The following is a 23,150-nucleotide window of genomic DNA, read 5'->3' on the forward strand; positions in this document are numbered from 1 at the left end:
AACTATTGGAGTTGATATAAATACGTCCAAAGTTAAAAAAAAAAAAATGTGACAATTGTATAAAGTTTCTGTATATTATTAAATGTTTTTTGCTATATTATAAAATGAATGTTGTTGTTTATTGCGTATTAATATTTAAATACGAACAGAATTCTGGTAACTACTAACGAACAGAATTCTGGTTAAACTAATGATTATATTCGGGTTTTAAATTACGGTTCACTTATTATTGAATTGATAATTTGCAGTTATAAAACGACATTTTCCAAACTTTTAAAAAGCAGTTGGTTTTTCCATTATCTTCGTTTAATTGATTTAGAAGTAGCTAAAGTTTGTCGATTAGCAACAGACGAGAACAATTAGTCTATGTATTTAATATCTTTAAAAATTAATGCACAAGAAGAGATCCGAAATAATAAATACTGTATCCATAAAAATTAGAACAATAGAAACAACACATAGAAACAACACACACAAAAAGAACAATCTCGTGACTCTATCGTCTACACGTCCTCTCTCCATTCTTTCTTCCCTAAAAAAGTCCTCCTCTTCCGTTGAGCATGCGCGATCTCCTCTCTCTCTCCTTTTTTTTCCGAAAAACGCGGCCCATCCTTTCTTTACCCTGCGGCCCACCCAAGGATCACGCAATAGAACACGTGATCTTTGGACCACATATCTCCCCTTCTCCCATTAACTTTTACAACAGGAAGCTTTTATGCTATGAGGGCCTGTCCCTCCTTTACACCGTGAACCACCCAAGGGGTTGGTTACGAACCGGTTAGGCAACAGAACACGTGGTCTTCAGACCCCAGTATGTTTTATACAGCATAACCTTTTTTTTCCGAATCCATCAGTAGTGTGTAACCGTTTTTCCAATTTATGCCAGATTCATCTAGTAAGGCACTTGAAATTCCATACGATTGACGTGTGTTGTTAAATTTATATTGCCAAGTATCTTTGATGGGGTTTAGGACATTTCTTTGATACATATTTTGGTGTAAAAATTTTATATTTTCATCATCTGTATTTATAAGTCGTTAGTAACATCTTATTAATCTCTTTAAAAACCAAGGAAATATTTGAATTCTATTTGTTTCAGCTCTGATAGAGTAACCCCATTACTCTATCAGAGCAGACCCGGCACCGTTCTCTCGAGCTTGAATATTTTACGCAAATAATTAATGTGAAACTTTTCAAACTTATAAAAAAGATCAAGAGCCCACACCAGGCTGGCGTAAAAAAGCGAAGGAAGAATAATAGCGTTGAAAATTTTAATTTGAAGTTTTAAATCAGAAATTTTTAACGTTGAGCATAAATATATAGTATTATCAATGAGTGTATTAATTTTTGCAGTATGTACTTTCAAATGCTGTTGGTATAAACCATTCCAGTTAAAAGTTATTCCCAAGTATTTTATACTGCTGACAATTTCGAGAGGTCTGCGGTCTAAGTAGAAAGAAACCTGTTTCTTGATTAGCTAATTTAGGATTTTTTCTGAATATAATTATTTTTGTTTTGGAAGCATTAATCGATAAATATAACGATAATAAGTATTTATTTACTTTATCGATTTTATGTTGTAGTGTTATGCGAGTAGGTGCTAATAATACCAGATCATCTGTATACATGATATGGTGGAAGATACGGCCGTTGATATGTATTCCTTCATTGTCTTTATCAAATAAATTATTTATGTCATTTATGTAAAAATTGAAGAGATACGGAGATAGAGGTTCACCTTGAAGCCGTCCACGATTTGTAATTATTTCTGGATTATTTAAGTTGTCATTTACGATATAAAGTTTATAGGAAGAAAACAGATACATAATCGAGCCTGAGAAGCAGTTAAGAGCTAAAGAATTAAATCATTGTAATGATTTAATTCTTTAGCTACTTGCCACTGCAATATGCATAATTTTCATTTTTTAGTAGCTTTTAAAATGACAAGCATTGATGAAGCTACATTTGTGGATAAGATTTGGTTTTGGATTTTGGATAAGACTTTTGAAATTAGATGATAAAAGTTATGTTAAATTAGCATATAAAAGATGGTATGAAATGTATTTAACGAGAGATAATTCTATATACAATTAATCACATAATAATTCTACATACAATTAAGATGTAATTTTTACTATTAATGTTATTTTCATTACAATCTGCAAAGTGAGGAAATAAATTGGAATTATGTAACAGAGAACATAGTGATTGTCAAAGTTTATTAAATCCAAATAATAATTTTAAAAAATGTTAAAATAATTGTTAAATTCAAAAGACTTTATACTTTAAATAAATGATATTTATGTATGAAGTAATGTTACAAAGTTAATTTAGAAACCTACTTCTATAAGTAACACATATATATGTAATATATCAATGGCGTGGCTTCTTTATAATGTTTAAAAATCAATTTCTTTAAAAGAAGAACTTTCTTTCTTTAAAAAATAATTGATAAAACCTTCACAGTTAAGAACGAATAAGTTCAACCGTTGTTATGTTATCTGGACCGCATTTCATCAGAGACAAAAAATTACTACTGGTTGTAATCTTTGTTGTTGTTTATTTTACTATGTATTTCGGGTGCAAGGTTTTTCCTGTTATTCCTGTTATGGTACTTTACATTTTAATTTGTATTTAATCTATAGCAATGTCTAGATAAAATGTGAGTTAATTACACTTTATAAGATTTATTGTATTAAATTTGATTTTAAAAATATATATATGTTTAGAAGATAACCATAATACAAAATATGCTTTATCTATTTTTCAAAAATAACTAGTATTATATAATTGTATGGTCTGTAAAGTTAAACATTTAAACTAAAAGTTTGTCTTTAAATGTTATATAGTAATTGTAAAATTATTTAATGCTTTTACACTGCATTAAATCAAATTTGTAAATAATTATAGTAATTCTAAAAGTTTAACACTGTGTTGTGATAATGTAAAATTTGTCATTAAATATAAAGTGTTTTAAAAATTGTCAACATTAATGAATTATAGCTTCTTGACCAATCAATAAAACAAGAAGGAATGGAAAAATCTTTTTAAATGTATTTTTAAATATTTCATATTGTCTTAAGCACAATAAAAAATTATTAATTATTAATAAAACGATTTTATTTTTTCTTCTCATAATATAATTTCATTACATCAACGACAATTGCGAAATCGAAAAAGCAAGGGTGCCTGTAAAACTGATTTTGTGGTTAATGCGTTTTTAGTTTACGTGATAAAATTACTTGAATATTGCTTTTCTAAAAATATAACAGAAATAAGGTAGGTTGATACAGAAGCTATTTATTGCACGTGTACTGTATATAAACTTCAAAAAACTAAAATAAATTTTATCAAACGATGAGATCGGCCGATTAATTGTATGGTGTACATTATTTTATACCCCTAAGGAAAATACTGTAGATCTACGGTAAATTAAATTTCGTTTTCCCAAATCGGAAATGAACTATATAATCGAAAAATTATATCTATGATTGATTATTATTTATAATTTACACAATTCGAACTGTCATTTTTAACATATTTTTCAATTATACCAGCACTAAGCTGGCTTTATAATTGTATAATTGAACACAAGACTAGACAAGAAGCCTATCACATAACATATTTTTTGGGAGAAATTTTTTATGCTAGCGAAACTTGACTACTGTAAAAAACGAAAAGTAACGTATACACGTGAATTTTTTCGTATGTGTATCATGATACACATACGAAATCCCCCCTCCCGCACTTACTCAGGAAGGGACAAAGAGTAAATCGTAAACAAGGCAGTAACTTTACGCCCTGAGGCCCCGCAGAGGTGAACTTTGTAAGAAAAGAAAGAAAACATTACTCTGTTTTAAAGTCAGGAAATATTCACGATCATTTTAATTCTTTTTATAACGCTTTTTCTTGAAAATGAAATATTTAAATATTGCTTTTAAAAAAAGCTTTTCTAAAACTGTAAAACAAATTTAATTCTTGTAAATTTATAATTGAAAAACATTCAAAATAAGACAATGAATGCAGGGTGTGACTAGCTAACAGTATATTTCTAAATGTTTTACAAAATTTCCAATTTTTATTGCTATTTCTGTCCCTTATATTTTATTAAACGTATATGTAATAAAATCTGTTAATTAAATTAATTTGATAATAATATCCCATAAAAAATAATCAAGTAATCCTCCTCTATGAAAGGTTGACGCTCGTCTTCGGATAGAAGCTTCCACCTGCAACCCAACCATTTACTGATCTCCTAATTGTGCATGTCTGGCCGTTGCTTGCAGAAATTTCTTCGATGGATCTTACTCCAGACCATAAAAGCATTAATCGGTCTTTTGATATGGTTTGTAATAGGTTACGTCAACAGAATATACACTAAAAAGGGATTTTTCGATATTCCCCGCGGGGGAGAGGGACAGGATTAAGGCTTACTGTGAAGAACTCGGCTTTTATTATACTATTTTAGATGCGTTTTTGATTGCGTTTTAATAGGGTACGTCAACAGAATGTACACTAAGAAGGGATTTTTTAAAATTCTTCCCACGGGGGAAGTGTTATACATTTATAATAGATACATTTTGAGCCACAACAACGCGTGGCCGGGTCAGCTAGTTTAGTACATAATCACATTGCACTAATTTTATACATTGAGAAAATACCGACAGTATAAAAAATTTAGTCCCAGAAGCATTGAAAACGTTAATCCCTTTCGTCATGTGTTATCTCTGTGAAAAGGGTTTTTCGTCAATAGTCCAATAAATCGGTGTCATCTTTCCTAAACAGTAACAGGATGTAATTCTCAACATTCCTCTGCAATAGTAAATCTTTCAAGTATCGAGAGAGCTATTTAATTATTACAATAACAATACAATAATACTCAAACACCAAAACACGCTTACTGCTATTTTTAATTTCAAACGTTTTCAACCTAATCTTTATAGGTCATCCTCAGGAAAAATTTTTTATTACATTTTCACATTCGAATATAAAGCTTTCGAATGCTCGCGACATTCAAAACTTTTCGAATCTTTAAAAATTTTTTAACGTTTTAAATAATAACAGATTAAACCAACTACAATTACTAATTAACAAACATAAAATAAATAAATAAATAAATATTGTATCAAAAGTAGATTAAACTAGTTACAGCTGCCATGTCCTTTCTACGGGTTTTTTTAATCCCATTTCTTTTTCTATTACGTACTTCCATGCCGTTGGAAGATTATTTGCGTCTTTTGCATTTAAACATTTGTCTTCCACCTTACTCCTATATATTTCTACTTTTTCCATCTCTAACGCAATCGTCGGGGAATGGACTGCTTTTACTATTCTCGCTTCATCCCATTTTACGTTCGCTCCTTCCTCTTGACCCATGATCGCCAAAATGGTGTTATTGTGCTCTTTTTTTACATCATATTTGTGTTCTTTTATACGTGTTGCCAAATTACGTCTAGTTACCCCAATATAATCTTTTGTTATCTCTAATTGCTCATTCTCAAAGGGAATCTTATACACTCCCGCCTTATCCTGCATTCTCATTGCGTCCTTATCATTTCTAAGTAATCTGTATATGCTTGGTGCTCTTTTATAAATCATGTTTGTGTCTTTATATCTACATAACTCTTCTATCACCCCTTCCATTTTTCTGTCGTACGTGAACTTGCTGATCCGATCCCCTCTATGAAATCCTCTGTGTCTATGCTGTTTGTAACTCTTAAGCAATCCTTCCATTACGTTCGCTTTATAACCTAACTGCTTTGCCACCTTTTTAATTCTGTTAATCTCCTTAATTTGATCTCGTATGTCGGTGCAATATACGTACGCCCTTTTAATAAGCGCTTTAAACGCTGACATCTTTTTAATCTATTTAATTATTATTCTTTCCGAAATTCACCTTTCATTCATTTTTCGTCCTGGGTTATGATAATATCAACTTAGTTTTTATAATTTCCTCGTTTAAGATATTATAATGTACTCATCATTTAGAGATGATAATTTATTACTGCTTAACACTGCCTCGCTTAACACTGATTCGATATAACGTGGTCTGCTAAAACCTAAAAAAAGCTCAGAATTTACGCTGATTTAAATTATCGCAGCATTTCATTGATTTGTATATAATACGATCATTTACGAACACGAAGCAATCAGAAAAAGGTGGCAAAAGGTGCACTTTCTTTAAACTTTATCTCTCTTGTTCTCGTTAACTAAATTGTTAGAAATGCCACATAGAAATTTTCTAATTGATGACTTCACTCATATTAATATATTTCAGTTTTTTAAATTTTTTTTTGTGTAGTTTATCTTCTGGATGAAAACTAAATTCAGTTTTGAAATATTGAAGATGTGTGTTAAATTCGATATTCAATTTAACAAAATTGTAACACGTGTGTTTATGTTACGTAGTGTTGATGTACAGTCCACAGCTATGTCACACATGTCAGGTGTGTTGTGTAACTATAGACTTCAGAATGCGGGAGAGATCTTCCTGCCTAGAGAGGGAAAAATTGTGCTTTCCATCGTAATTGTTTTTATAATTGATGAGAACAAATTTTTTAAAATACAAAAGTTTGACGTATTTTCATTTAAAAAAATTAATTTAAAAAATTGTATATCTTGGAAATTCCTGTGGACAGCTAAAATTTCTTGTCCTAAAAAGAATTCCTTAGAAAAATAATGACAGCAAGTGATACACTAGTAATTCGAACAAAAGAGGTATTCACATAAACACCATTATCACCGACCCCTAAATATATAGAATATGCCTACAGCTAAGAACACTAAAAGAGATAGTAGGTTCATAGCAACTTTTAAAATGTCAAGCGTTAATGAAGTCACAAGCCTCACGGGAGCCCTACTGTACTGCTTCACCTAAATATCGGCATACATAAAGGCAATACTCAGAAACACACATACACACGTTACACATACCCCTTATTATTGAGAATCTTCTAATGCAATCGAACGTTTTCAATTTGATCAATTTTCTAGAACGTTTGCAATCGTTCTATAATCGAACAAATATGTAGTAACACATTTCGTTCATTCGTTTATTTTATTGAAATTTCGTATTTTTTTGATAGGATTAAAACAAAAAATTCAATTCGGTTTAACCATTTTTTTAAAGAAATTGTAGCAAATATCAATCAATCAATTCTTTATTGTACTAAGGAAAAAATCCTTGTTAAGGGGGGTTATTTAAACGTGAAATAGACTCATAATAAGTTATTGTACATCATATGTTAGTTCAGTTATTACACATAAATCGAATAAAAAAAGATAAGTTTATTTATACATATAATAAGTTATTGTTGACTATCATTCTCTGAGTCATGATTACTAACATCGTTGTTAAATATATCAGTAATTTGGGTAAAAAAATTATTTAGTTTATATATTTTATTCTTTGATAAGTCTCCAATTCTTGATTTATAATTTAAGTTTTGGTTGATGCCAAGTATTTCTATTATTTGGTATTTTTGACGATATTTTTTAATAACTGTACAGTCTTTCAGCAGATGAAGTATAGAAAAGTTGTTTGATTTGCACCAATAGCAGTTTTGATTGGAAAAGTTTATATATGTATTATTAACCAGTAAGAAATATTTATTAAGACGGGGTTGTAAGCATAATCGTTTAACCCGATGACGACAGAATTTATTTTTAATTAACATGCCTTGAGGCTTGGATTTTTTGTAAAATAATTTAAAATTGCCATATTTTTCGTAATTTTTGCGCTAGACACGCGCTCTCTTTTTATTTTGTCTACAAACACTTCAGTCTCTCCGATTATCGTATCTTTTTACATAATTGACAAGAAAAAGTTTTTTAAAAAGTCAAAAGTTCGACGTATTTTCATTTAAAAAAATTAATTTAAAAAATTGTATTGTTTAACATACTGATTACAAACTTGAAGTGTTTTTACGTCTATCAAAACAAACCACGTCATTCTAGCTGCAGTAGAAGGCCAGATGTTTACGTTCAAAGTTGTGATCTATGACAGGGGAGTTACACACGCTGTCATGGCGGCGGCCCCCCGCTGTGACAAGCGATACTTATTTTTTATTATTTCCAAATATGTAAGATTTAATAAATGTTCGCAATAGAATTACTTGGATTGGCTTTTGTTCAGGTTGTCTGACTGTACACCAACAAATCAGTTCATCTCTAGTCAAATATTCCCGGGAAACCACCTTCCTATATTAAGTCTATGGGAGACTTTCTTGCCGTTAATTGGCTTTAAATTTCTTGTTTATGCGCCTTTTACTCTCTAATTAGTCATTTCTATCATGATTGAATCTATATTAACAAATGAGCGTTCTCTCAGAACCGTCTATTCAGGATTTTCCCTCGAAGAACCAATGTCTTCCGTAGTCACGTGATCGGAGTCAGACCTAAACAAACGTTGAGAAATAGCTATTTTTTCATATTATTGTTGTAATTTTACTAGTTTTCATGTTATTTGACTTTATTTAGACCAGAAGATTACATATCAGAAGCTTCCAGTCGAAAAATTTACTCATTACTTCCGGATGTTGCCTATTCTCTGGAAAAAATTAATTCATCGCTAATTATATTTGAATATTGTAATATTCGTTTTAAAAATATTTATAGTGTTTAACATTTACTTCTCGAAGCAAAAATACGTTTAAAACTCGTTAATGGACTTAACATGACCTAGTTATCAAACCCCACCACTCCCTCGTTGAGTCAGGAAGTAATTATAAACTATTAAGAGATTAAGAGATAAGCGATTAAGAGAATTACTTCTGCAGCATTCAAATGAAGCATCTCTCATTGTGATGACGCTTCCAATGCCTCGTAAGAGTACCTGTTCAGCACCTTTGTATATGGCATGGTTAGAAATGTTAACCAGAGATATGCCACCTTTTTTACTGATTAGAGGAAACCAAAGAAGTGTGACCAACTTTTTACTCATAGAAATTTGTCATATTGATTTCATTTTTTTTTAATTTTATTAAAGAATTTTATTAAATTTTTTATTTATTTAATTTAATTTTATTATAGAAATTTAATTATTAGTTTAATTGATGTTTTAAATCTACATATTGATGAGAGCATCAAATTGAAGAGGGAAAATAACCTCTTGTCTTGGGACCTTCTTTTTGTAAAAAAAGACATGAAATTGAGAAAAAAAAACTGAAGTTGTTACTGTGTAACAAAGTGTCTTCCAAATACCCATTAAAATATAGATATATATATATGTGTGTGTATATTGCTTATTTTCATAAATAAAATACTAGCTGACCCGGCAAACGTTGTTTTGCCATATAAATTATTTCTAGGTAATTTCTAGTGTAGACAAAAAATAACTAACTTATTGTAAGTGTGTAAGGATGTGGTATATGCGTGAAATAGGCATGGAGCGCTGTGAACGATGAGGGAATATAAAAATAACAAATGCCAAACATTATTATTTTTAAGTTATTATAATTTATTCCTTAAAATTATATATCATTAATTAATTACGACAGCAACACTAACAAACAATATCAATTTCTTAATGCTATAGCGTGAACAATATTTTTTGTTAGCCCATCTTTAGCTAACACAAACAAACTGGATGGTTTACCCACTCGAGAGCATGCCACGTATAATTGTCCGTGTGAAAAACATGGCGTGCTCAAATCTAAGCCACAAATAGACATCGTTTGGCCTTGGGATTTGTTGATAGTCATTGCAAATGCCAATCTAATCGGAAACTGAATACAAAAAAGATGATAATTGATCAGTTATCGAGCGGGATGAAAAATGATTAAATTACTAAAATGGCTATTAAAAAATAGGGGTTGGTGATAAAAGGGTAAAAATTTAGGGTTGTATGTATTTTTTAATGCCACATTATAGAAAAATAAAAACAAAAAATTTTGTCCAAAAATTAAAAAAAAGGTTAAGGGTCAACAACCCTTATCACTTAGGGGTATGAAAAATAGATAGTAGCCGATTCTCAGACCTACTGAATATGCATATAAAATTTGGTAAAAATCGGTAAAGCCGTTTCGGAGGAGTAAGGTAACTAACATTGTGACACGAGAATTTTATATATAAGATTTAAATTAATCTGAATTGTAGATATGATCACTATAAATTATAAACTTTTTGAAAGTCTTAATTATTTTATTACCAAAACCATTTTTATATTAAAATTGGAAATTACAACAATTAAAAACCCCGGCGTAAAAAATACGCCTAGGAGAGTTTTCAAGCTTACATTAACGCCATCTGGATTTCACAATACTAACTATCTACATACAAAAGTAATATTTTATATTTAATATACAGTATTACAAAAATAAAACATTTAACTTATTAAATATTACACAAAATAATTAGAATGTATTATCTATATTTTTTATTACGATAACTTTGATAAATTTTATAATAATAATAATAGTAAATATAATTTCATTATTTTAATATATTTAAATTTAATTAATGGTAAATATCTAAACAATCAGAAATGAATTTATTTACTGAAATAATGCTTTTAAATAATGGAAAACATTTAAATTATTTCAATTTCTTAGCTAGCTTCTACGTCATAGGATCGTCACAGGAAATAGAATGGCGTCACCTTATCTGTTGCAGGTGTGTCTACGGTCACGTGACCTGTGACGTGGCCTTCAGAAACACGTGTTTTTGTTTTCAATATTATATTTTGTAAATTACTTAACAGAATTGAATAAAAATGTATAGAATTACAAGAAGCGATGTATAACAAATATATAAGAGCATAAATTAGTATAAAAACTAAGAAAATTATTATAAAATTCACAAAAGTGACTTCTATACATCGCATACATACGATTAAAAAAAAAACTTGAATCAGAAATCATGAAAACTATAACAGAAATATGTAATGAACTCAATAAATTTGTGATATCACAAAAACTAGCAAAAAAATTAAAGAAACAGAGAGAAAAACGATCATTTACCTCAGTACTATCATGACCTTGAATAGACTAAGTGGTAAGTTTATTTAAAAAATCAAAAATGACAAATTTATTTAAAAATAAAATCCAAAAAAATATTACTATGTAAAATAAGATCAGAAGAATATAATCGCGAAAACTGCATACTTCTAAGATGCATAGTTCAAATAAAAATGGTTGTTATTGCCTTCGTCGTCAGCCCGGCAGAAAATTCTGCCGGCTGAGTGTACCAACTTGAAAACTAATTTTAACTAAAATATACTTTGGTAACATTGATGAACGGAGACCGTATTCTGAAGCATGGGATGTTCCTTCGACAGGTCAAAAATTTCGCCCTTTGACCTCCGACTTTTTCATGCAATTTATGTATTAGTTACAACGCTTTTCAATGGCTTATTTTGCCAGAATTAAATTGTCTGCAAACATATCTAATACTAATACATCTATACAGGCTGGACACAAAGAATTCTTTTCCTTACGCTCTTTGTCTCTTTTCACAAGGTGGTCTTTTCTGAGTGCAGTCGATCTTCCACACTTACGTAACCCTCTGCCAATGCTTAGTGCCACTTAAACGTTTGTGTTCCGAATGGCGAGTTGGGCTGTGGGCACGTTTCGCTTCTTCGTACGTTTGTCTTGCGTTTCGGTCGACTCGTTGGCAATTTCTTTGCACGAAACCCACGTTAGGGTAAATTGCTCTAGAACGAAACACTTGTTACGACTTGGGCTCGAGTGCCTTTTCCTCATGGCTACGTGCGGCGTGTCTTTAATTTTCTGTCGTACAAATACAAATTACACGTAAGAGAGTTTCTTCGTTCCGGGTCGGTCGTCTCTACTGCAAATACAGTTGGAACGTTCTAGCAATTTCCGGTAGGATCTAACGCGAGCTATCCGAATTCCGATTCGTCGTGAACTTTTTCTGCATTAACAAATATTTTACCAAATCCGAGAAAGAAAATTATTAAAAAAATACAATTAAAATACTCGAAATATTACATCTATGACGTATAACTTATGACGTAACGCGTGACGCAATTGTTGTAACGTTCCACGATTCGAATTCGTTCGATTTCGTATCTTCGGCGCCATCTTGGAATAGAAAGTTTTCCGGAATTTGCGAGTTATTTTTCGCTCCATTTTGACATTTTTCGTACGAATTTTAATAACGAAAGTTTGCGTAACGCAGGTAACTTCATATTTATCGATTAATAAGATATCAAAATTGAATAACTTAATTTAAATTAGATACGCTTTAAACCTAGATTTGCTGCCTGTGAGGATACGGGATACGTTTTTATTATTTTATTTATATTTCATAACGATATTTTACCGAAAAGGGGACTATTTTAGCATTTTAAACAAAACATTTGTAATTAGATAATATTCTGACGTAGATCTTATGACGCAACGCGTGACGCAATTGTTGTAACGTTCCACGATTCGAATTCGTTCGATTTCGTATCTTCGGCGCCATCTTGGAATAGAAAGTTTTCCGGAATTTGCGAGTTATTTTTCGCTCCATTTTGACATTTTTCGTACGAATTTTAATAACGAAAGTTTGCGTAACGCAGGTAACTTCATATTTATCGATTAATAAGATATCAAAATTGAATAACTTAATTTAAATTAGATACGCTTTAAACCTAGATTTGCTGCCTGTGAGGATACGGGATACGTTTTTATTATTTTATTTATATTTCATAACGATATTTTACCGAAAAGGGGACTATTTTAGCATTTTAAACAAAACATTTGTAATTAGATAATATTCTGACGTAGATCTTATGACGCAACGCGTGACGCAATTGTTGTAACGTTCCACGATTCGAATTCGTTCGATTTCGTATCTTCGGCGCCATCTTGGAATAGAAAGTTTTCCGGAATTTGCGAGTTATTTTTCGCTCCATTTTGACATTTTTCGTACGAATTTTAATAACGAAAGTTTGCGTAACGCAGGTAACTTCATATTTATCGATTAATAAGATATCAAAATTGAATAACTTAATTTAAATTAGATACGCTTTAAACCTAGATTTGCTGCCTGTGAGGATACGGGATACGTTTTTATTATTTTATTTATATTTCATAACGATATTTTACCGAAAAGGGGACTATTTTAGCATTTTAAACAAAACATTTGCAATTAGATAATATTCTGACGTAGATCTTATGACGTAACGCGTGACGCAATTGTTGTAACGTTCCACGATTCGAATTCGTTCGATTTCGTATCTCCGGCGCCATCTTGGAATAGAAAGTTTTCCGGAATTTGCGAGTTATTTTTCGCTCCATTTTGACATTTTTTGTACGAATTTTAATAACGAAAGTTTGCGTAACGCAGGTAACTTCATATTTATCGATTAATAAGATATCAAAATTGAATAACTTAAATTAGATACGCTTTAAACCTAGATTTGCTACCTGTGAGGATACGGGATACGTTTTTATTATTTTATTTATAATATTTCATAACGATGTTTTACCGAATAGGGGACTATTTTAGCATTTTAAACAAAACATTTGCAATTAGATATTCTGACGTAGATCTTATGACGTAACGCGTGACGCAATTGTTGTAACGTTCCAGGATTCGAATTCGTTCGATTTCGTATCTCCGGCGCCATCTTGAAATAGAAAGTTTTTCGGCATTTGCGAGTTATTTTTCGCTCCATTTCGACATTTTTCGAACAAGTTGAATTACATAAACCCGAATTACACAGACAACGTAAATTTTTTGATTTATAAAGGATCAAAATTGAATAATTCTCGATAGAATATTAAATGTAAAAGTATTTTTAGATTTAAATTTTCATTAAAAGTATTTAAGGTTGCTTCCATTTATCATCGAATTAAACCATCAGATTAATAATAATATATTATTATTATATTCGCTTGGATATTGTCTTATATTCTTTTCAATGAGACAATAATTAATGTTCTGTATTAGAAAATTAGTTTAAAGAGATGATCTTTAATTAATTAATCAATCAATCAATCTTCTCGATCTTTTCTATTCTTAATAATTAAATTCTTAAATTATTCTAGGAAGAAGTATCATTCTCAAATGTAATCCGTTTTGCAAAGACACTTGCAATCATTTTGGAAACTTCTTGTGCTGAAAAAATTAATAAGCACAACAGAAAGGTAAGGCATTTTAATTTATGATACATTGATGCAGTAAAAAATGATATATAAAAGTTTAGAACTTTATTGCCCAGTCTAAGAGTTCATTATTGTATAATGATGCTTGAAAAGTAATGTTATTCATTCAGGCGTTCAAATTAACAAGAGTTACAATTTTAATTAGAAAAAATAGTTTATTAATAAAACCAAAAGTTTACAATTCATGTATTATTTTTCAATGATACAGATATTTTTAAATTAAAAAATAAGTTTAAAATACCACAAACTCAGTCCATTGGAAACTTAAATTGGTAAGATTTCCTCCACTAAAATCTTCTCTCTGTAGCATATACAAATCAGATGAGAATAAGTTTTTTCTAGGTCTTACAAAAGTCTGAAAAAACATTTAGAATAAATTAGTCCTTCAAATTATATTTATTTGATATTAAGATAAATTATAAACATTAAGAAAAGCATTGGCAAAGAGTTATATCTTAATGTAAATTGTTGAAAAATTATTGATGAGAATTTAAAATTTCTATCTATTAATAACAGCATTAAAAAAAATTAATTTTTAGCTTATTATTTCAATTAGTCAAATAGAGTACATACTTAAACAGTTTTATATATACAAATATCATATTGCCATTGATTAATTCCAAATCAAAACCACCTTCCTAAATTTATTATTACTTTTTGGAATTCGGCAATAATATAATAATAATAATAATGTTTTGTTATTACTTATGTTTTCTTATACTGATCAAACATCCTTACTACACCTGATACATGTAAAGCTATACACCAACCAAAGCCGAATATAATCGGGCAAGAAATTGCTATAATACTAATAATTTAATAGACAATTTGGCATTAGAGGTAGAAGTTAGGCGCCATCTCTTAATAAATTTAATAATTACAATTAATTAAATAATTTAAATAATAATTTAGAATTACTGGAAGAAAAGAATCGGCCCGAAGCGGGACTCGAACCCGCAACTTCTGCTATCCGTGCAGACACGTTACCAGTTACGCTACCCGGACCTTCGGCCAGATCTCCTCTTCCATCATATATAAGCTATAAATTGTCTATTAAATTATTAGTATTATAGCCATTTCTCGCCCGATTGTATTCGGCTTTGGTTGGTGTATAGCTTATACTGATTAATTATGTACCTTTTCATTCCTTGTATAATATTAATTTTAATGTATTTTATTGTGAATTCTAATATTATTATATATGATATGCTGTTGTTATATGTTATGATTATATGTGATATATTATTTATAATTTTTTGTGTGATTGTATAGTAAATATATTTGAATATTAATCTTGTATTATTGTGATGAAAAACAATTTCTTCCCCATTTTAAGAACTAATCAATTTTATATACACAAATAAAGCTTTAACCTATCAAGATTTCACTTGACTAAATATTTTTATTTGTGAGATGATGTTTGTACAAAGGTATATCAATTTAGTTTGCTGTTGATTATGCAATTTACAATTGTAAAAATCCAAATGAATTTGTTGACTACAAATATATATGGACCACAAATCTAATTTAATGCATTTGTGTACCCATTCTAATTATAACGTAGTTTGAAAGAAAAATTGAAGTTAATCAACAAAATTACTAATTTATTAGTTTGTACATTTACCAATATAATTAATGAAACAAAACTAATTTTTTAAATATTTCCTTATTGAGTATTATTTTCAATTGAGGCAATTTAACACGATTGCTCATTCTTAAAGTATACAACTTAACAACATGCAATACTCAAATCTGCAGCTTTACACAAATCAAATCACACCACTGCACTTAATTTACTTGCATTAACATCCAGAATGTCAATTATATAAACAGAAGTTCTATCTAAGCTATAATTAACTCTTACTTTTGCTTAATACAATGTTAAATTTTAGAAAATGTAACAATTTTAAATAAACCATTTCTTTTAAAGAAATTGTTTTATTTCTCTTAGCAAATGGTTTAATTTTTATTAATATGGATATAAATTGATGAAAATGAAGCTTAAGTAGAATTTTAACTTTTGTTCTTTTACTTTCATATTAAAAATAGCTAGTTTTTTCAACTCTTCTATGTAACTGGAATACATTGATGATTCTGACTTTTTACTTTTTACATGTTTAATAGCTTTAACCGATTGTGAGAAGTTATAGCCGGGAGTTATGTGACATCGTGTAGGCTTCTGACGTACCACTAGAGCAGCTACGTATCATCTATGTATGAAAATTACTTTGTGGACAATCGACTCAATGGTAAGTGGCTGGAAGTGATTACATTTATTTTAAATCATCACTACATTTATTCATATTTTAGAATCTACAATTTTAAATAATGCTTTTTTTAATTGTTCAGGTTATCTGCTCCACAGATAAAAATTTTTTTAATATTTCTACTCTACGACACCTGTAACCGATGATGGGAATATCCTTTAAAAAATGTTGATATTGAACTTTGTCACTGCAATCCTTTAACAAACATTTCCATTATGGAAAAAGCACACAACATTTTCTTCTACAAATGGTCAGTGAACTATATTTTTGCATTCCTAGGACCATTTTAATTTTAAATTTTGTAAAAACTGGCATTCAGAGTTTGATTTAGTCTTCATTTTTATTTTCGACTAATACCTATTTTAATTAAACACAATAAAATTAGGTTTAAATTTTCTATATCATATTTAATGTAATAGAGATCACTGTAAAAACAGACTATTAATTATGAATTATTGTAAAATTTATATTTTAGATAAATAAAGAAGCATTCTGTTTAAATTTTCATACTATATTTCACTATATCTGTAAGGAATTAATACTTGTCATTTATAATATTTGTAATTTAATGTGATTAAATAGTTTGTTGTCATAGCAATCACAAATTTCATTTTATTGCATTTTTTGGAATCCTTCCTTTTTTTGTTATTGTTCAATATGGTATAAAAAAGATTTTTGGATTTGTTGTATTTGTTTAAAATAAAATAATATAGTTTTAAAGAAAATTAAAAAGTGTATTTGAGAGCTTATTTGCTTATTTTTTACTGTTAAATATACAAATAATATATTGGCTTGAGAATTGTCAATATAAATTTCAGAGTACCAAAGGTTTTTCACTATACTGAACATTCCCAGTATATCTCAAAACACTGGGATGGGCTAGATGAAAATAATTATGAAATTTCATAGACGACTGCACAAAAGGGGGCATGTCTAGAAGATGCCTTAAGTCAAGGCTGGTGTGGTTGGTGGACTGGGTTCTTTGTTAACCATATTAAAATAGTCTGGAAGTACCAAGAACAACAAAGGTGAAAACCTATAAAAGAGTGGATGACAACAGTGACTGGACCTCTCAGACTACAGGACAGGAATGTCGCCACCACAGACGATGACTACTAGGGATAGTTGGGTCCGACAGGAACAAAATGCATAGCACACAGTTTGAGGATGTGCAGAAAGTTACTTTCATCTGGTTTCAAGAGGTTCAAGCATGCCACTGTCCGATGAACGGTTCCTTCTTTTTACATGATTTTGTGAAAAGTATGGAATTATTTCAAAAGCTATATGCAGAGAAAAAATTGATGTTTTATTGCACATAGCATGTGCATAGCCTACAGGCAAGATACAATATTCAAATACAGCACAGATGACATTTTCAATCCTGATGAAACAGGCTTGAAAACATTATTTCATGAAACAGGCACTTCCCTTTTAACTTAAGAATGATGTGGCTATGAAGAATGATCACTTATATCCACTGTACATGATATAGGTTTGGAGAAGATTATGCCCTTAATCATTGCAAAATCAACAAGAACATTTGTATGAACAATGCATGCTCTGTTCTATATAACTACACACTGCAAACTGCCAAGCCTGGATGATGCAAAGCTTTTTAATAAATACTTGAATAAACTAGATTAAAAGATGAAACTTAAGAAGTAAAGAATTCAGCTGTCAGATGAGAACTACTTGATTTTGGTCCCATCTGGGAAAAATGCAAGTTGAGAGCTTTGCATAGCTGACCTTGGAATAATCCACACTGTACAGGCTAAATACCAAAGAAGACTCGAGGATCATTTTTTGCAACATCGATAACTATGTCTAGAGAAAGATCAACGTAAAGCAAGCTGTTGACAAGGCTGCTGCAGCACGGGCACATGTCGAACCATCAAGAAGGCAGAAAATAGCATGATTTCACATAATCTGTCACACACTGACTTGGATGAGGAAGGAAATGAAGCAGAATCAGGAATTGAGATGGTAGGTAAGAAGTTGTAAAGAGGAATAACAAGTGAATTTGCTCATCAATTATGTTATACAGACCAAAACAAGAAATGTATTAATGTAAAGTCTCTACTACAAATTGATTATCTATCACACATCTGTAAGGCAAGACAAAATCAGGAATGGAAATAATGTCAAGAAAGAGCAGGCAAGTCATCCATTGTAAGTCCATTGTTTTGGTAAGTTGGTCAACACTGAAAATATGTAAGGAATCTATCATATCATCAACAGATGAGAAGTGCAACAAGTTCAAATGATAAGAAATTTACAGATTCTATACAAACAGACAATGCAAAATTTGGCAAGGGAAATGCTGAAAGATATTATTATTAATCAACAAATAAGTGCTTGTAGTAGACAAGCCTTTCTTGTGAAAAAAGGACAGTTTCAATAAGCGTTAGCCAGATAATGATTCTGGATTTGATTAAGTTGAAAAGAGTTTAATATATATTCAAAAAAAGCTAAATTTATAACTGGAAATAAGGCCAAGAGAAGTTTCTTGGATTTGAAAAATTATCATAAAACTACCTACATTTCAGTTTGGAGTATACTGAAAATCACCTTATCCTTTTCCGTCTTGCTTTAGTCTTCCAATATAGAACTTTTTTATTAGTTGTCATTCTCCCTATCATAAGAATGTTTCTTTACCACTGGGTAACCCCTGAAAGTGCAGTTCAATACAGTATGTGAAAAATCTTTATTTGTAACAAGATATTAATAACTTTCTGTAAGGTTCTGAGAAAAGTTTTGCATTCCATATTTCCAGATACATTAACTCTGATCCAGTATTCAAAATATTCTCCAAATCATTTTTCAAATAATGCAAATTTCTAAGTTATTCTGTCTAATCAGATATTTGTCTATCAAACACACAGTAACTTCTTATCAGCATTGAGAATCACAGTTTCAGATATGGTCCAGTGGATATATTTAGAACTGTTAAAATCTTTATCGGTATCTTTATTGTATAACAAACTGTTAGTTTATATTGGTGCTATGACACGTGGTAAGAGCTAAATTATTAGAACACAATAAAACACAATATGCAGGCTAAGGTAATCTTCAAGTTGATCATTTTAATCCAAAATAATAATACACAAATATTCTGCGCACTTAGATATTTTTTACTGAGTATAAACAATACACCTACTCGTCGCAAGCATATTTTAGAACTAGCTCATATGTTATGCTATTCCTCCTTTTTTCAATATGATTACAAAACATACAAATATCTAATTGTCAGATTAGCAAATAATTGACATTTACAAAGTAATAACTGCCAAGTGTTTTTGATTGTTATGAAACTTGTGTGGAAAATGTTTTACTGTTTCTCTTCTGCAGCCATACTTTCTTCCACACATAAAAGAAACCCCCTTAATTTAAATACAGTGGACTATCATTAACATTAACTATTTGTTAATATCAGATTTTTGATGTCTCAGCAGAAACCTATACTTGATTGCAGGACAGAGATGAGGAATCTTTTTTTTTAACTAAAAGGATTCATCCTACTTCAGAAAGACCTAGTGAACCTGCACAATGTATTGTAGGTTGCATAATTATATATATTTAGTATACGTGCACCAACAATATACTTAAACTACACTTAATTACATTTTTTATTGGAAAAGAGAAAGAAAAAAATATATTTTCATAACACAAGTTTAATTTTGCTGTCTTGAATTTCATCACTCTATATTTTGTTTGATAGCATTAGAAACCACAAAATGTCACAGGTTCTCCACCCTTGGTGTAGGAAAACTACCATTAACCTTTTTCTAGTTCAAAGTATATGTTATACTAAGTAATATTAGTTAATGGCGATGTCCCTTCCACTTAACTGACAGAATTATTATTATTATTATTTTCAGAAAGTTTGAACAAAATATAAGTTTAACTGATTTTTGTATTCAAAATTTCAGGATGTTTCAAGGTTTATATGCATAACATATGAAAAGTACTATGATCTTACATTGTACAGTTATATTAAGGGATTTTGTTTTTAAAATGCCAAAACCAAAACTAATAAGTATTCTTTTGGCTATCAAACAAAGAGAATTATAAATTTCAATGCTTTTTTATGTTCTCAATTGATGTTTTTACTGAATCAGCAAAATTATTTATTCACATAACATTATTTCCAGGATTATGGTGGATAAGATTTACAAAAATTATCAGAAAATAGAAACTGTAGTCTTAAAATGAAGTATATAGTGAAATTTAACAATTGGTATGCAGTATAACTTTCTTTGAAAACAAAAATTACATGCTATGGGTTTAAGTCAACTACTGGTTAACGTCAACACTTACAGACAGTCCCACAAGTAGCAATGCTAATGTGAGTCTATCATAATATATTATGATATTTGTTAAATACACTAAGTTTATGGCATTTTTAGAAAAATCTTATATTTAAATCTTATTACTTTTGATAACTTGAAAAAATCAAAGCATAACAAAAAAAATTGAAATAAGTTAATGACTGTGGCATATTATAGCTTCATGAAGCCCATGTGAATTTGAATTAGTGGGCCCCACTGTTGACTTCAGACATTTTTATTTGGGAGAATTTTTTGAGAAAAATATTTTCTTGTAAAAGATTGATTTGGGGCCACCTGTTAGCGGAGGCCCCAGGCAAATGCCCTTTTTGCCCATAGGATAACATGCCACTGATTAACAAAAATATTTTTGTATATTTTTATTGTTAGATTTACTATTAGATATTGTAATATAGATATACTATTTTGTGTATAACATTGGTATTGCAAATTTATTTAATATTGTTCATTGTATAAATTTATACAATATATAAGACTTATTTCTATGAACAGAGACTTAAATGAGACATGAATACAAAAAAGACAACTTGTATATTCAAAATTAATTTAATTATAATGGAAATTTTAATTTCAAAGTTACTTTCATGCTACTCTAAATATGTATTTATTTAACAATTTATTTTTATTACAACTGCCACATAACCAAACTTGGCACACTAAATATAGCATAATGGCACCAGTAGTTGACCATTTACAGCCGTTTGGACTTTGATATTTTTTATTACAATACATAATAGCACAGAAAGCAAAATTCATATATGAAAATAAAGTCTGCTCTATGCATATCTTGAAAACTAAAACATTTTTTATTAGACCTTTGTTGACATTACGAAAAGAATAATTCGATCACACAGGCCGTTCACCCAGTCATCGACCGGCAGGTCGCACGACGGTTTATCTTTGTCAAGAGCTTGACAAACGTGGCAACCACAAAAGAACGAGAGAGCTTGGTAATAGGCATTTTGTAAAAAATACACACCCAAATCTCGGAGCTCTCCTTATCTCCCAAAAACTCAGCATTATTTCACCACTTAGTCGACTACCAGGAGCGTATCACAATAATTTTTTCGATCGCTGAAAGCCAGGCAAACCATTATTCTTTCACATCGTCAAAAAATGGGTCGTCTTACAACGCTTTTGGCAAAAACAGCTTGCCTAAACACAATCAGACTAATTAGGGCAGATTTCGGCTTACACGGTCCACTACCAGAGCGGTCTGCAGCAAAATAGCCACATCTAATACTTTACGAGCATTTTTTTGTCTATTTTAACAAAAACATTGATTTCATATACCATTTTAGGATAATATTCCTAGTTTTTCCAATCATTTAGCATTGCCAAAAGCAAGTTTTAAATAGTCTAGGTAAATATGTCTAGGAACAATCCCTTATAATGTTTCTAGGATACATTTTTACATTTCTTTTAGATTGTTTTTACTCAAATAGAAACAATTTGTAACCAAACTGAAATGATGATAATATTTGATAGTGGTAAAATGTCTGAAAGAAAGCAACAATTATTTTTTCCTGAAATTCATGTCCATTATTACTCAGAAAACATTTCCTCCCCTTTCTATACAGAGGATTTTCCTGTCATAATCAGGGAAATATTGAGTTATTCAGAAAACAGTTTAAAATGTGACTCTGATGTCATATGAATTCATAATATCATTTTTCTAGAAAGTTTACAATGTTTTTACATATTGTGTTTGTTTAACACCAAAGTTATCTTGATTGAGTTTTTTAACCAGTTAAATAATTTCTAGCCTTTCTCTCAGCTTAATATTTATATTTATGAGCAACTGAGTGGACATAATTTCTCCAAAAACTAATTACTGGCATAAATTTACGTCATAATACAAACTTACCACGTCGTATTTTGACAATTCTCCATCAAACGACTATAAAGTCACAAAAGTGTTGCCAACAAAACCAAGACGAAGACGGTAATCACCAACGATATCACCAAAAACTAGCCAACTATTCTCCTATTTTATTATTTCATTTTATATTTCCATTCTCAATTTAGAATTTTTAAATTTAGAGATTTATACTAGAAAATTTTATTTATTAGTGCGATATTGCTGATATCTTAATAATTTCTCTTCTTGACCGCTCCTCAAAACGACTGCACACATATAATCAATTCAGTAGAAAAGCATTTTCGCATAATTATTGAAAGTCATCGTTTCGAAATGCCTTCAGGGTACTCTCCTCTTATGTTTATAAATATTACTACAGTTACTCGCCTAATTAATCTGCTTGCAAAATTCAAAAATATACAAATATACTTCAATTAAATATCCAATTGTTAATTAATATATTGTTTCTATAAAACACGTGAAAACAGTTTAAATAACAACACACAAATTATATACAGTACATAAAATATCACAATTTACTTAATATTAAAACGAGATACAA

At 29.9% G+C, this 23,150-nt stretch overlaps 2 long non-coding RNA genes across 3 annotated transcripts; one reads left to right on the forward strand and one right to left on the reverse strand.

Moving 5' to 3' along the window:
• The first annotated feature begins 13,407 nt into the window (after nucleotides 1-13,407).
• LOC136987606 (uncharacterized) lies at nucleotides 13,408-16,784 on the forward strand. Of its 2 annotated transcripts, XR_010882633.1 has the most exons (4): nucleotides 13,408-13,677; nucleotides 13,998-14,096; nucleotides 16,239-16,363; nucleotides 16,464-16,784. It is a non-coding gene; the product is annotated as an uncharacterized lncRNA (long non-coding RNA). The 2 variants fall into 2 exon arrangements; XR_010882632.1 differs by lacking the exon at nucleotides 13,408-13,677 and having other exon boundaries at nucleotides 13,924-14,096.
• Nucleotides 14,250-22,629, reverse strand: LOC136987615 (uncharacterized). The gene is made up of 2 exons (XR_010882635.1): nucleotides 22,595-22,629; nucleotides 14,250-14,469 (listed from the first exon to the last, which is right to left on the reverse strand). It is a non-coding gene; the product is annotated as an uncharacterized lncRNA (long non-coding RNA).
• Between the last annotated feature and the right edge of the window lie 521 nt (nucleotides 22,630-23,150).

Source organism: Centruroides vittatus, unplaced genomic scaffold (assembly GCF_030686945.1).
Source record: "Centruroides vittatus isolate TY-2023 unplaced genomic scaffold, ASM3068694v2 contig_1226, whole genome shotgun sequence".
NCBI lineage: Eukaryota > Metazoa > Arthropoda > Arachnida > Scorpiones > Buthidae > Centruroides > Centruroides vittatus.